This window comes from Botryllus schlosseri, chromosome 7, assembly GCF_051294905.1.
Source record: "Botryllus schlosseri isolate E-star chromosome 7, Bs_hap1, whole genome shotgun sequence".
Taxonomy (NCBI): domain Eukaryota; kingdom Metazoa; phylum Chordata; class Ascidiacea; order Stolidobranchia; family Styelidae; genus Botryllus; species Botryllus schlosseri.
Genome location: NC_137242.1, coordinates 8,199,640 through 8,211,217, shown reverse-complemented (window position 1 = coordinate 8,211,217; position 11,578 = coordinate 8,199,640). Strand labels below are relative to the sequence as shown.

General features: G+C 40.6%; 1 long non-coding RNA gene across 1 annotated transcript; it reads left to right on the top strand.

Annotated features, from left to right (window-relative positions):
• The first annotated feature begins 3,485 nt into the window (after positions 1 to 3,485).
• LOC145442354 (uncharacterized) lies at positions 3,486 to 10,691 on the top strand. Its single transcript, XR_013916031.1, has 3 exons — positions 3,486 to 3,554; positions 9,876 to 9,922; positions 10,017 to 10,691. It is a non-coding gene; the product is annotated as an uncharacterized LOC145442354 (long non-coding RNA).
• The last annotated feature ends 887 nt before the right edge of the window (positions 10,692 to 11,578 follow it).

The following is an 11,578-nucleotide window of genomic DNA, read 5'->3' as shown; positions in this document are numbered from 1 at the left end:
TCGAGTCTGACTCGAGTCATCCCAACACTGTGTTCAGGAAACAAAAACCAGAAGGGTGTTACGTAACGGATCGTGTATTGAAGGTGTTAAATTACGTGGAATGTGTATATATCTCTTGCGACACCGACCGGGGGCGCACATATATTTCATCGTATCAGCCGCCGCTGGAGTGGCTCATTTTGGAGCGCTACACACCATGGGGGAATTGGGAGAATGTAGAGTGAGTTCATTGTGACATATTTCGAATGCAGTAAATTTAGTGACATGAATTATTTTAACGGCGCAGGTGAGGAACGAAACGTGACATTGGCAGACTCATGCACTAGCCGACTATCTGATTACTACGTCAGGTGAGAAGCGGTCCAGCTTAGGACGTTGATTCGAGACTTGGGAATTCCCTTCCTCGTTGCTATAACGGCATAACAAGTGGTACGTGAATGATTGACCAGGAAGCGAATCACACAGGTAGTCGATTTCTCCCAGCCCCAGTTAGGACCATGAAATCCGTTTTACACTAAAATACCTTATCATTCGAAATTTTAAAAATGTGCGTAATAGATCGTGCGCTGGTGGACGTCGAGCGAGATTAATTGATAAATTGAAATTTCAATATCTGCAAACCAACGGAATTATGTGTTTTTGCGATTGGAAGTATTTTGCTACTTCAATATTTGACATATTATGTCGATTTTGTCTTGATCCGACAACGCCTGCGCTGCCCGATTATGTTTAACACACCGCGTCAAATTGCTAGCAACGCGGAAATTAGTAAATACAACAAGACTTGTTACGAAATAAATTATTTCTAAGAATGCTGGTTGCGACCGCGGGTAGAACATCTTCCATTTCAATTGCAGTTACCTACCTTATTTTTACTTTACTTCCTCGCACCCACGTTAAGTTCCCACCGGTATAATTAATATACAGTGTTGGGATGACTCGAGTCATGACTTGACTCGAGTCAGACTCGAGTCACCTTTTTCGTATGACTTGACTTGACTCGAGTCACTTTGCAAAATTGACTTGACTTGACTTGACTCGTCGCATCAAAAATGTGGATTGACTCGTGACTCGGAGCAAAATTCACGAGTCAATTTCAAGTCATCAAGTACTCGGTGTCGATAAAAATCACTGTATCTTCCATGGTTGCCCGACATATGAGCATGCGACACAATGGAAAACGACAGTTCAGCATGGAACACATCAGCATGCGTCACTTCAGCATGTGACTGTATAACCCAAAAACTTACCCTAACCCGAAACATAGCCTAACCTAACCTAACCTAGCCTAACCTAACCTAAACCCTAACCCTAACCCAACCATAAACCTAACCTAACCTACCCCTAACCCGTAATTTAACCCACATGCTCATGTGTCACATGCCAAATTGTCGCATGCCGAAGCGTCGCATGCTGTAATGTCGCATGCTCATATGTCCACGGACCATCTTCCATACGTTCGGATTGTTCGCGAAACTCTGGTGTAACCCGTAAGAGCGACAAATCACTCAATGATCGTGTGTTTCACTGAGCCACCATTGTCTCACATAAATAAAATGAACACACACGTAGTAATTTAGCGTACAGCTTAAGTTGTCGTAAACTAGTAGTGAGGTATTTTAATAGCATAATATTCATTTCTGTTTTCCATTCTTATACCTTAACCAAACCTCTTGTTTTATTGAAATGGAATTCGAATATAGTTTATATACTGCTCAACCATTGGTGTATATGAATATTTTGAATCCAACAGACTGATAATAGAGACTGATCTGATATCATAACATTTTTAAGTTGAGCATTGTAATTCCAATCCAGGATTCGTGTATACTTCTGATAAGTTGGCTATTAATCTCATGGCCAAATATCTTCAAATATAATATAAATATAGTAATGAATATGTCTAAGTGATTGAATTGTCGGAACGCCGAACGGCCCATTGCTGTTACATCGTTGGATCGTACCACTACGGTACTCGGTACCTTTCAGTGGCCTTAATAACATGGTTTAGCGACCAAAGACGTAACTAACAGATTGCCAATGGTTGCAATAACTAATTACCCCAGTCCCAGAGTTTATTAGCTCATGTGAAAAGCATATATAGAGCTTGAAATTGTTTTCTAAAAATCATTCTCATTTGCCCGTAACTTAGACAGCAAGTGTTAAATATATCGACATCAATTTCCATGAAACGAATACAAATTCACCAATAATATTAATATATATATATATATATATATATTAACAGTGTTGGGATCAAGTCACTACCTTCGAGTCACGAGACATTCCGAGTCATTGCACATTTTGACTCGAGTCAAGTCAAGTCCATCGAATTTCGAAGGTGACTCGAGTCAAGTCAAGTCACTCGATTTTTCGGAGGTGACTCGAATCAAGTCGAGGCAAGTCAAGTCAAGTCATGAGTCAAGTCACAATTCAAGTCAAATTGCCTTTTCGAAGTATGGGGCATGATTACGTCATTGCATTTTGCTAGCTGTCTGATTAACAGATTGATGTGGTCATTGATTCTGAGCCGATGAATGAATATAAAGTTAAATATACACGGAAGAAGGCACTGTATCGCTCACGTAGAACTGTTCAACTACGTAAGTAATTGCATAGCCTCAGTTTATAGTTACCAGCCAAACTTGAAAAACGAATTGATAAGAAGAAATACATTACTCATTTACATGTTGATATGATACCATTCGAGCCTATTATGTTCATCCTCCGAGCTCGTATATTCGACCGGACACTTCTGGCGACAGGCTTGACGGTAGGTATTGGCATGTTTTTCCGTGATTTCATAAACCTGGTCTTCAGCAATATGTTGCGAAATCGCCTAAACTAGATTATGCCGTCGCGACATAGCGAATAAACTGCTACCGTGGAAGTATGTATTGCTGTAAAATCTGCCAACACTAATTGACATATTGACAAGGACATCAAACTATACATCACGTAGAAGCAAAGCAACGAAGGCATTTAAATTTGATGAGTATAGCACTATAGCTCATCAAGAGTTTGTTGGTCCGCGCCATTGTCGTACGATATAAAACATCAGTCATGTAAGATGAATCAAGCAGTAAGTTAATTTGTTTGGTATTCGGTATGATTAAGTTATCATTATTCACACATTTGGTGAATAGAAAGGCTGATATCGCAATTCGCAAGTAACGATGGTAATTGAATGTGATCCCGTGATTCGCAGTCATGCGTGAGCCATCTATGATGCTAGCTTTCTTTCAATGCAATACAGTTCGATTCCGTGCATTTCAGATAATCGTATGATTGTGGCACAACCGACATCGGATTTTATAGCGAACACCGAGCACCTGGAAGGTAAGTGAGCATATCGATATGGTAACACAGCTGAAATAAGTGTGTCCACTGAACGTCCATTCGGCAGGTGTCGTTTAATTTTCACGGTGTTACTTATGGGATTGTGACATTGTAATTGGCAGCAGGCTAATAGTTTCATATATTTCAGACAGTCATAGTTCCGGTGCATCCTACCTCAGATTATTCATCGAGATATTGCGTCGCTAGTAGGGATGGTGTGAACCTCTGAAAGGTTCAGGTTCGTTTGAACGCGAACCTTTTTGAAAGGTTCTGTGTGAACGCGAACGTGAACCTCGTGACGTCACGTGACGTCATATTGCTAATTCCAACCCTACATTTCAGTGAAGTGATAGCCTATATTAATGTACACGATACCTAGTGACGACTCCGGCCACATAATACCACAATGCTGGAGTACTTACTTACTTACTGACGTTTTAAACGTCGCCAAATGTATCAACTGGGGAAAATCAAATGATATGATAATCCCACAAAACTGATATCTTCCGTCGCGTGCAAGGGAATATAAGCTTACGCCAGGGGCGGGCAACTTCTCCAGTCGGCGGGCCGGATATAGGAAAATTAAGTACTTGGCGGGCCGGATTGCTGAATCGATACATTATTCGCTCATTTATCCACATATACAAGGAATAAATCCTGTTTATTGGATGTATTTTAACGACAGGAATGTCACTTCAAAGCCATTTCTCGCCGATAATGACGAAGACAATGTGGATTTGAGAATAGCATCGTCATACAGGCACCGCCATGACTGCTTCTCTCTGATCAATCAACACACGGTGCAATCCTTATATAGGATTTCAATGCGTTCGATAAGCCCGGTACTAGGGATGGTGTGAACGTGAGGTTTACGCTTGCGTTCTGTGTGTGAACCTAAGAAATTTAGAGGTTCACGTTCACAAACGAACCTTGGTAGGTTCTGCACTGTTAACCTTTTCCATATATTACCATTTTTCACGTCATTATAACATATTTGGTTGGAATTCTCTGCCTTTCAACTTCGCACCACTCTATGCATGGCGCTGGCAGCATTAGAAAAATCAACAACAAACAGGCATGCACGTGATGCACCTTACCAATCTCATACATTTTACTTGCTTTGTTACAAAAGTTTGCTAGATATATCCAGCTTCCCGTTTGTGAATATTTAGTGACTCTCTGCTGTGAGCTTGACCCGCAATCACAGAACATCAAAAGCGAAATACACTACATGTATGTAGTCAGCGAATGATGCTTATTCAACCAATTATTGAAATTGATATCGTTATCTAGCAGGCGTACGGGGTCAATCTTGATTTCCTATGTTAATGCTATCATAAAAACCACATCCGTGCGATTGGCGTGTTTGCTACTGATGTGTATAACTTGTTAATGCGGTATTATCGGTAGCAAGTATAGAAACCCGTTTTACACTCTGCTCAATATCAGCGTAACAATACTCGGACGCCGAATGCATTGTCCGATCTGGCCTAGACCGTTAAGGCGTAAGTTTATAATCCTTGCAAGTCCTCGTCGAAATTGTTGGCAAAGCGACGGAAGACATTGATTTTATGGGATTATTATATCATTTGATTACCCCAGTTGATAAACTTGGCGACGTTTAAAACGCCAATATGTAGCCTACTTCAGCATTGTGGCATTATTGGCCCTAGTCGTCGCTAGGTATTGGGTACAATGTACTGTACAATTGTACACAACCCTTTTGAAATCTGGGGCCTCTGGTGGCTTCGGCCAACTTCATCTGGTCATATCTTGGCTCGTATACGTCCTAGAGGCCTCATATTGGTCTGTACGAAAAGCTAGCAATCTTCTGATTTATATGATACCTAATTCAAAGGTATAAGACATGTCAATTTTCGCGTACCGACGATCTTACATGAGGTGTTCGGCCGAAAATACGCTTGCATAAAAAAGTGGTTATCACGCAAAATTTCCAGATATTTTCCGAGTGGGGAATATAGTCAGCAATTCTGCCAGAACATCGTAAGTGGACTTGTACGGTATTCTGTGTAATTTTTCACCGTTTCAAACATCAAACCTTGTTGTGGGATGTTTTCTGAGGGGGTTTGGTAATTGTGGTCACGCTTCGGTGATTTTCAAGAACATATTCAAGTTCAAGTTCAAGTTTGTGACGGAATATGAGTCATAAACTGGTTTACTATGGATGCAAATGGTTGGGTATGACAAGAGAAAGTATTCTGCGTTGTTACAGGCAATACACTGGACGTTAGGGGTCCGATTTGGTATTTATCTTGAACTTGACCATTATGACCACTCACTGACCACGCCCATATGTAAATTTTTCATGTATTTTGGATTTTCCGATATCTGGAGAGCCGCGCGGTTAACGGCCATGGTTGACGGCTTGTTCGAAACCTGGCAACGGCGGCTACGCACTGAAGCATCATTTTTAACTCTCTGACGCCATCCTGGGGGAATGCATTGGAAAATGAGATAGAGAGAGAGATTTTTTAGAGAAAAGTTTTGTTTATTTAGTCCTATAAAAAAAACTAGACATGTCATGGGGTGCCGATCGATGGCGGAAACGGTAGAGGGCTATACTCCGCCCACTTTTAAACTGGAACAGACCAGATTCGAGTCTTGGTGAGGTCACGGTATGAATTTGAAAAGTGATGGTCAGTTTCGCGAAAACTGACCCGATTTCAAAAGGGTTAATATAGATAGGCTCTCACTTCACTGAAATGTAGGGTTGGAATTAGCAATATGACGTCACGTGACGTCATGAGGTTCATGTTCGCGTTCACACAGAACCTTTCAGAGGTTCACACCATCCCTACCCGGTGCCCCAAATTTACCAAGATATCAATTCATTAGTGTTGAGTAGGTGACGAGATAGCGTCGTTGTTCAATTGTGTGGCCTAATCAATCTCTATATTGAATTCATGCTGCGATTACCATACCATACCACGATTACCACAAACGACATTAGGGTTGAGTACATCGTAAATGCATCGTAAAAGTCTTCTCGCTTCGACGAACTTACGCGTAAGATCTACTCTCGCACGCTGCGCACACACGTATATAATAACATACAGTCACTAAAATTTGACGTTTAAGCAAGTAGTGGGGAATATCGGCAGACTGGGGCCGCGGGCTACATTATCATGTAAGACGGAAAACTGTCCGCGGGCCGGACAAAATCCCTTCGCGGGCCGTATGTTGCCCGCCCCTGGCTTACGCCATAACGGTCTAGGCCAGACGGACAGTGTACTTGGCGTCTGTGTATTGCTATACGTTGATATTGAGCAGAGTGTAAAACGTGTTTCTATACTTTCTACCGATATTACCCCATTAACACCCCAATCGCACGGATTCGGTTTTTATGATACAATAAACACACGAAATTAAGATTGACTCCGTACGCCTGCTAGATTTTGTTACATCAGACAACTAAATCAATTTTATTGAATGGTTGAATAAGCAGGGTTGTAACCAAGTCACAAGGCACCGAGTCACAAGTCAATCTCAGTTTTATAATTTTGACTCGAGTCAAGTCGAGTCATTTTCAATTCACCACCTAGTCAAGTCCGAGTCCAAGTCAGCGAAAATAGGGTCAAGTCCTAGTCACGGTATTATGACTCGAGTCGAGTTCAAGTCACTGTGTTGACTGCTCAGATTCCTGTTAATGTCATATTAAACCCACCTTTTATAACTCTGTTTGGTGATATCGAACGGTTCTCATAAATAATATACTAATTTTCCTCACTTTTAGCAGTTTCTGGTCGCATTTTCAAGTACCAGTACCAATAGACGAAATCCAAATAGTGTGGTTACTTTACTATTCTTCGAAATTACAATGAAATGTCGGTCTTGGCGGTCTGCGTCTCGAGTCATATGACTTGGCTCGAGTCATGCACAATGACTCGAGTCCAAGTCGAGTCAATACAGAAATTGACTCGAGTCGAGTTGAGTCATTTTCGTTCTTTGAGAAAATGACTCGATTCAAGTCGAGTCATCAGAAAATCGTGACTCGAGTATGTCGAGTCATGACTCGAGTCATAACAACCCTGTGAATAAGCATCAGCATTCTCTGACTACCTACATGTAGTGTATTCCACTCTTGATGTTGTGTGATTGCGGATCAAGCTCACAGCAGAGACTCACTAAATATTCACAAACGGAAAACTGGATATTTCGAGCGTACTTTTGTAACAAACCAAGTACAATTTTTGAGATTGTCAAGGTGGATGGTCGTTTAGTGTTAATTTTTCATGCTGCCAGCGCCATTGATAGAGTAGCCCGCAGTTGAAATGTATTATATTTCAACCAATGACGTTATAATAAAGTGAAAATGGTAATATATGAAAAAGGTTCACAGTGCAGAACCTACCAAGGTTCAGACATGGGGTAATCGCGATTAGTAATCGTAATCGATTACGACGATTACAGCATTTTCAAGTAATCGTAATCGCAATCGATTACATTCGGAAAAATCCCGAAGTAATCGTAATCGCAATCGACTACTTCCCATATTTAATCGATTTATTTGTTAAAGAACGATTACTTTTCATTTGTACAAGGACTGTGACATAAACTGAACACTCGTGAACTAGGAAGAGGTATTATACCAGTTATTGAGAGCACAAACGTCTGATTCTTAAATGTCACTGCTCATTATTACGTCAGAGGTAGCCTATCAGCTTTGCTCGTCTTTGCGTAAGAAATGTCCAGGTCCACACATAGTAAATACATTAGTGTTATTGTAAGAAAACCCACCGTGCTGTACATCGGGTTATCAACACATTTCAGACACCACTATCTTGCAACAGGATAATTAATCACCTCTCTGCCTAAGTTAAAATAGCAACTTTTGTATTGATGTTTGGTTCGGCTTAATTAAACTATAGAATGCAATAGTTCTAATTCTATAGTTAACTGCAGTTTCACCGTTGCTGCTTGGCGAGCAGTAGGCCTATATGGTACGAACTTACACCAGACAAAGGTTTGAAATTTTGTACTCGTCAAATAAAACTTTACGGTTTCCACAACGAAGCATTCAAATCAACAGCTGCTGATATCATAACTGAGCCGTTGTTTTGCCGTTTTCGTAATGGCAGCTTGCATTAAATTATCTGCAGTAAGTTGAAGGCAAAATTTTATGTTCACTTTCTCTTATTCTCATATTATTCTACACAAAACGGGCGCCAATCGCCATTTCACAATTCTTTACTGAACATTTGGACTTGCCGCCATAGCCATCGGCTTATATATACCATGTTAGCGTGGGTTGTAGCTAGAATCAGGATCAAAACAGCAAACGTTTCTCCCACCCAAACATTGGTCTTGGGCCCAGATAGAGTAGTCAATTTTGAAGTTGAAGATTTAATTTAATCAATAGTAATGGTAATTGCATTATAATTCATTTCTAATCCTATCTCAGCGACCGATGGCCAGATTTATCTGAAGAGCAGGGGCGCGTAATTCATAATTATAAGATCTGGTATCTTGCAATATAATTACTTTATTGTATGTTGTTAATTCGTGACCTCCGGTCTGTTATATATCCAAAAGATATTGATTATAGTGGCCCAAACATAGCAGACTAAAAGAAAAACTTGAGTGAGACGCACACACAAATTGTCTTGTCTAATGCTCTGTGGGTGCCCGGGTGGCATTTGCCTCGTGGGCTCAGATGGAAAGGAATGGACTGGACTGTTAGTCACGCCCATCCGGCGCGACTATTAACAATGGACATTGGACACATACCCTAAGTTTCGGCCAATGTCTTTCTTTAGTAGCACACTTCGTAGAGTCTCATGCTCGCCGAAACTGCATCTCTCTTTTGATATGTCGTGGAGCGGTATTGACTGGCACCTAAATGTCTATTACTATGAATTATACATACTTTATTTATTGAGGGGGAGACGTATGCATTTCGAAATCAAGCTATCTAGAAACATTTAAATCGCAAAGCTCAAAGAGAATTTCCAAGTTAATGAAATCTCTCGAAAATACTCTATTAGTTATGTTGGTTGACGAAATACTTTTGAGCACCCTCCAACCACATTCCCCACCCTATTGGGGAATTTGGGATGCGGCAGTTACGGACTTCGCGCAAGAATACAAAACGTTGTGTGCGATAAACCGTCCCCTATAAAATGAGCAATGGGTACATTATGACGTAACAAAGAAATGTCCCATCTTTTCTAAAGGCATTTGCTATATGATTAGGCCTTTTCAGCGCTATCCATGTATTGTCTTCCTATATAACTACTATGATGCAAAATAAATGTAATCGTGAGTAATCGTGATTACTTTTCCAATGTAATCGTAATCGTAATCGACTACTTCCTGATTTTGCTGTAATCGTAATCGTAATCGTAATCACGTGATTCAGAAGTAATCGTAATCGCAATCGATTACATTCATGAAGTAATCACCCCATGTCTGCCAAGGTTCGTTTGTGAACGTGAACCTTTAAATTTCTGAGGTTCACACACAAAACGCGAACGTGAACCTCACGTTCACACCATCCCTAGTCGCTAGCCATTCAGAGTAGGATAAACCCGGGAATAGGCAAAATCAAGCTATTCGAATGCAGGTAATCCGGTTATATTGAAATAGTCGTGGTGTTACCTCATATACTGAATATTCTGTACATGATATTCTTGCTTTCACGCATTTTATTATTTTAGAAGCAAAGATCTTTTGATTTCTGTCCAGGAGTCTAATATACAATCGGGGACTACAAGCACCATGAAAGTTAATCGCGATGCTCTGGCGATGGAGAGCGACCAATGATTTACTCGTGCAATACACGTGTGTAGTGTGGAAAACGTGGTCAAAGTAGTCAGCGTTGCTACTCAAGCAGATGTAGAAAATGTAAGGTCTAAAAAGTACCGAAGTAGTTTCCAAGAGTAGATTTCGTCGAGGGGTCGCAGTTAGCTTGAGGTTCCTACTATCAAACTGCAAAGTCTATCTTCACAACTAACGCCAAGTGAAAAATAACTAAGGCAAGTTTTTGCAGCTCTTGCAACTTTTTTACAGTTTCAGGGTGCTTCCTAAATACTCAGAATTCATGCAATATGGTGTTTTAAGCTGTTTGAAGAACTGCAACTTTTTGAAACTTTTACTATTTTTCCATGCAACTTTATACTGCAGCTTTTATCAAGTATTGCACAAAATATTAGGGCTTGCGTTAAAAAACATGCAATAAAACTATTTATAGTATAGTTCTCTCTTTGATTTGCTGAACAAAGAGCTATCTGATGGATTAGCTGCCTCTTAATGTTGTGTATGACGCGATGGATTGCAAGCTAGAAGTTTAAAAACCACAGCCAATCACTACAGTGCCTGAACTATATGTAAATATGTCGATTGACTGATTCACTGTCGTTTATATTGGAGGTCCTTTCCCCTTTGACGGACGCCCAATAAATAATGCTGATGATTACATTTTCGCCGGGTCCATTTTTCAGGCTATTGATTTTATTGAAGTCGCCAACACTGAGTTTTGCTGCAAGGCCTGAATGGCTAAAGTTTGCAGACCTAGGTGGTTTGGAGTGCGGTACGACGAAAGGTCTATTTTCCATTGCCTTTCGGCGAAACGTCGCTTGGTTGACCTGCTGTGTTGCAATATCCAGGTGAACACGGAAACTAAAGCAGAACGGGAACAATAAACTCGGATAAGTCTGACCACAAACACAAATATTATGATATGTGAACCTCGAATCCAGGAACATATTTAGTTTTCAAACCGCGAGGAAATATCTAATGGATCCAACATATATTTCGAAAATAAAGTCAAGACACTCACATTTAATATACTGAATCTGATGCCTAGTGAGACATAACAAAAATAACTATGTGTTAAATCCAAGTTCAAATACATTTACAATTTCCATCCACCTACCCCTACATAGTCAGTATCGTGTCCTCCGACATGTCCCATTTTCCGTTTCGTTTGGTACTGGCTCGATGACTACCACCACGATGATGTCATCTCGCAATAAAAATACGGTATTTGTGAATAGTCTCGGTATTATTCCCAGGGAATCCCGGAACGTGTCTCTCGGATATATGGCTGTAGTCTCGAATAATGAGCAAAACCAAACATTACGCCACGAATCTCTCGTTTACTCAAGTCGTGCTCGACGGAGCAAAGGCTGAGTCCAGCTCGATTCGAGATAGCGTTTGGTATTCGGTTAGGATTTCGAACATTGCTCGGTTTCAAGTCTTTACTCGATAGATTAGACAG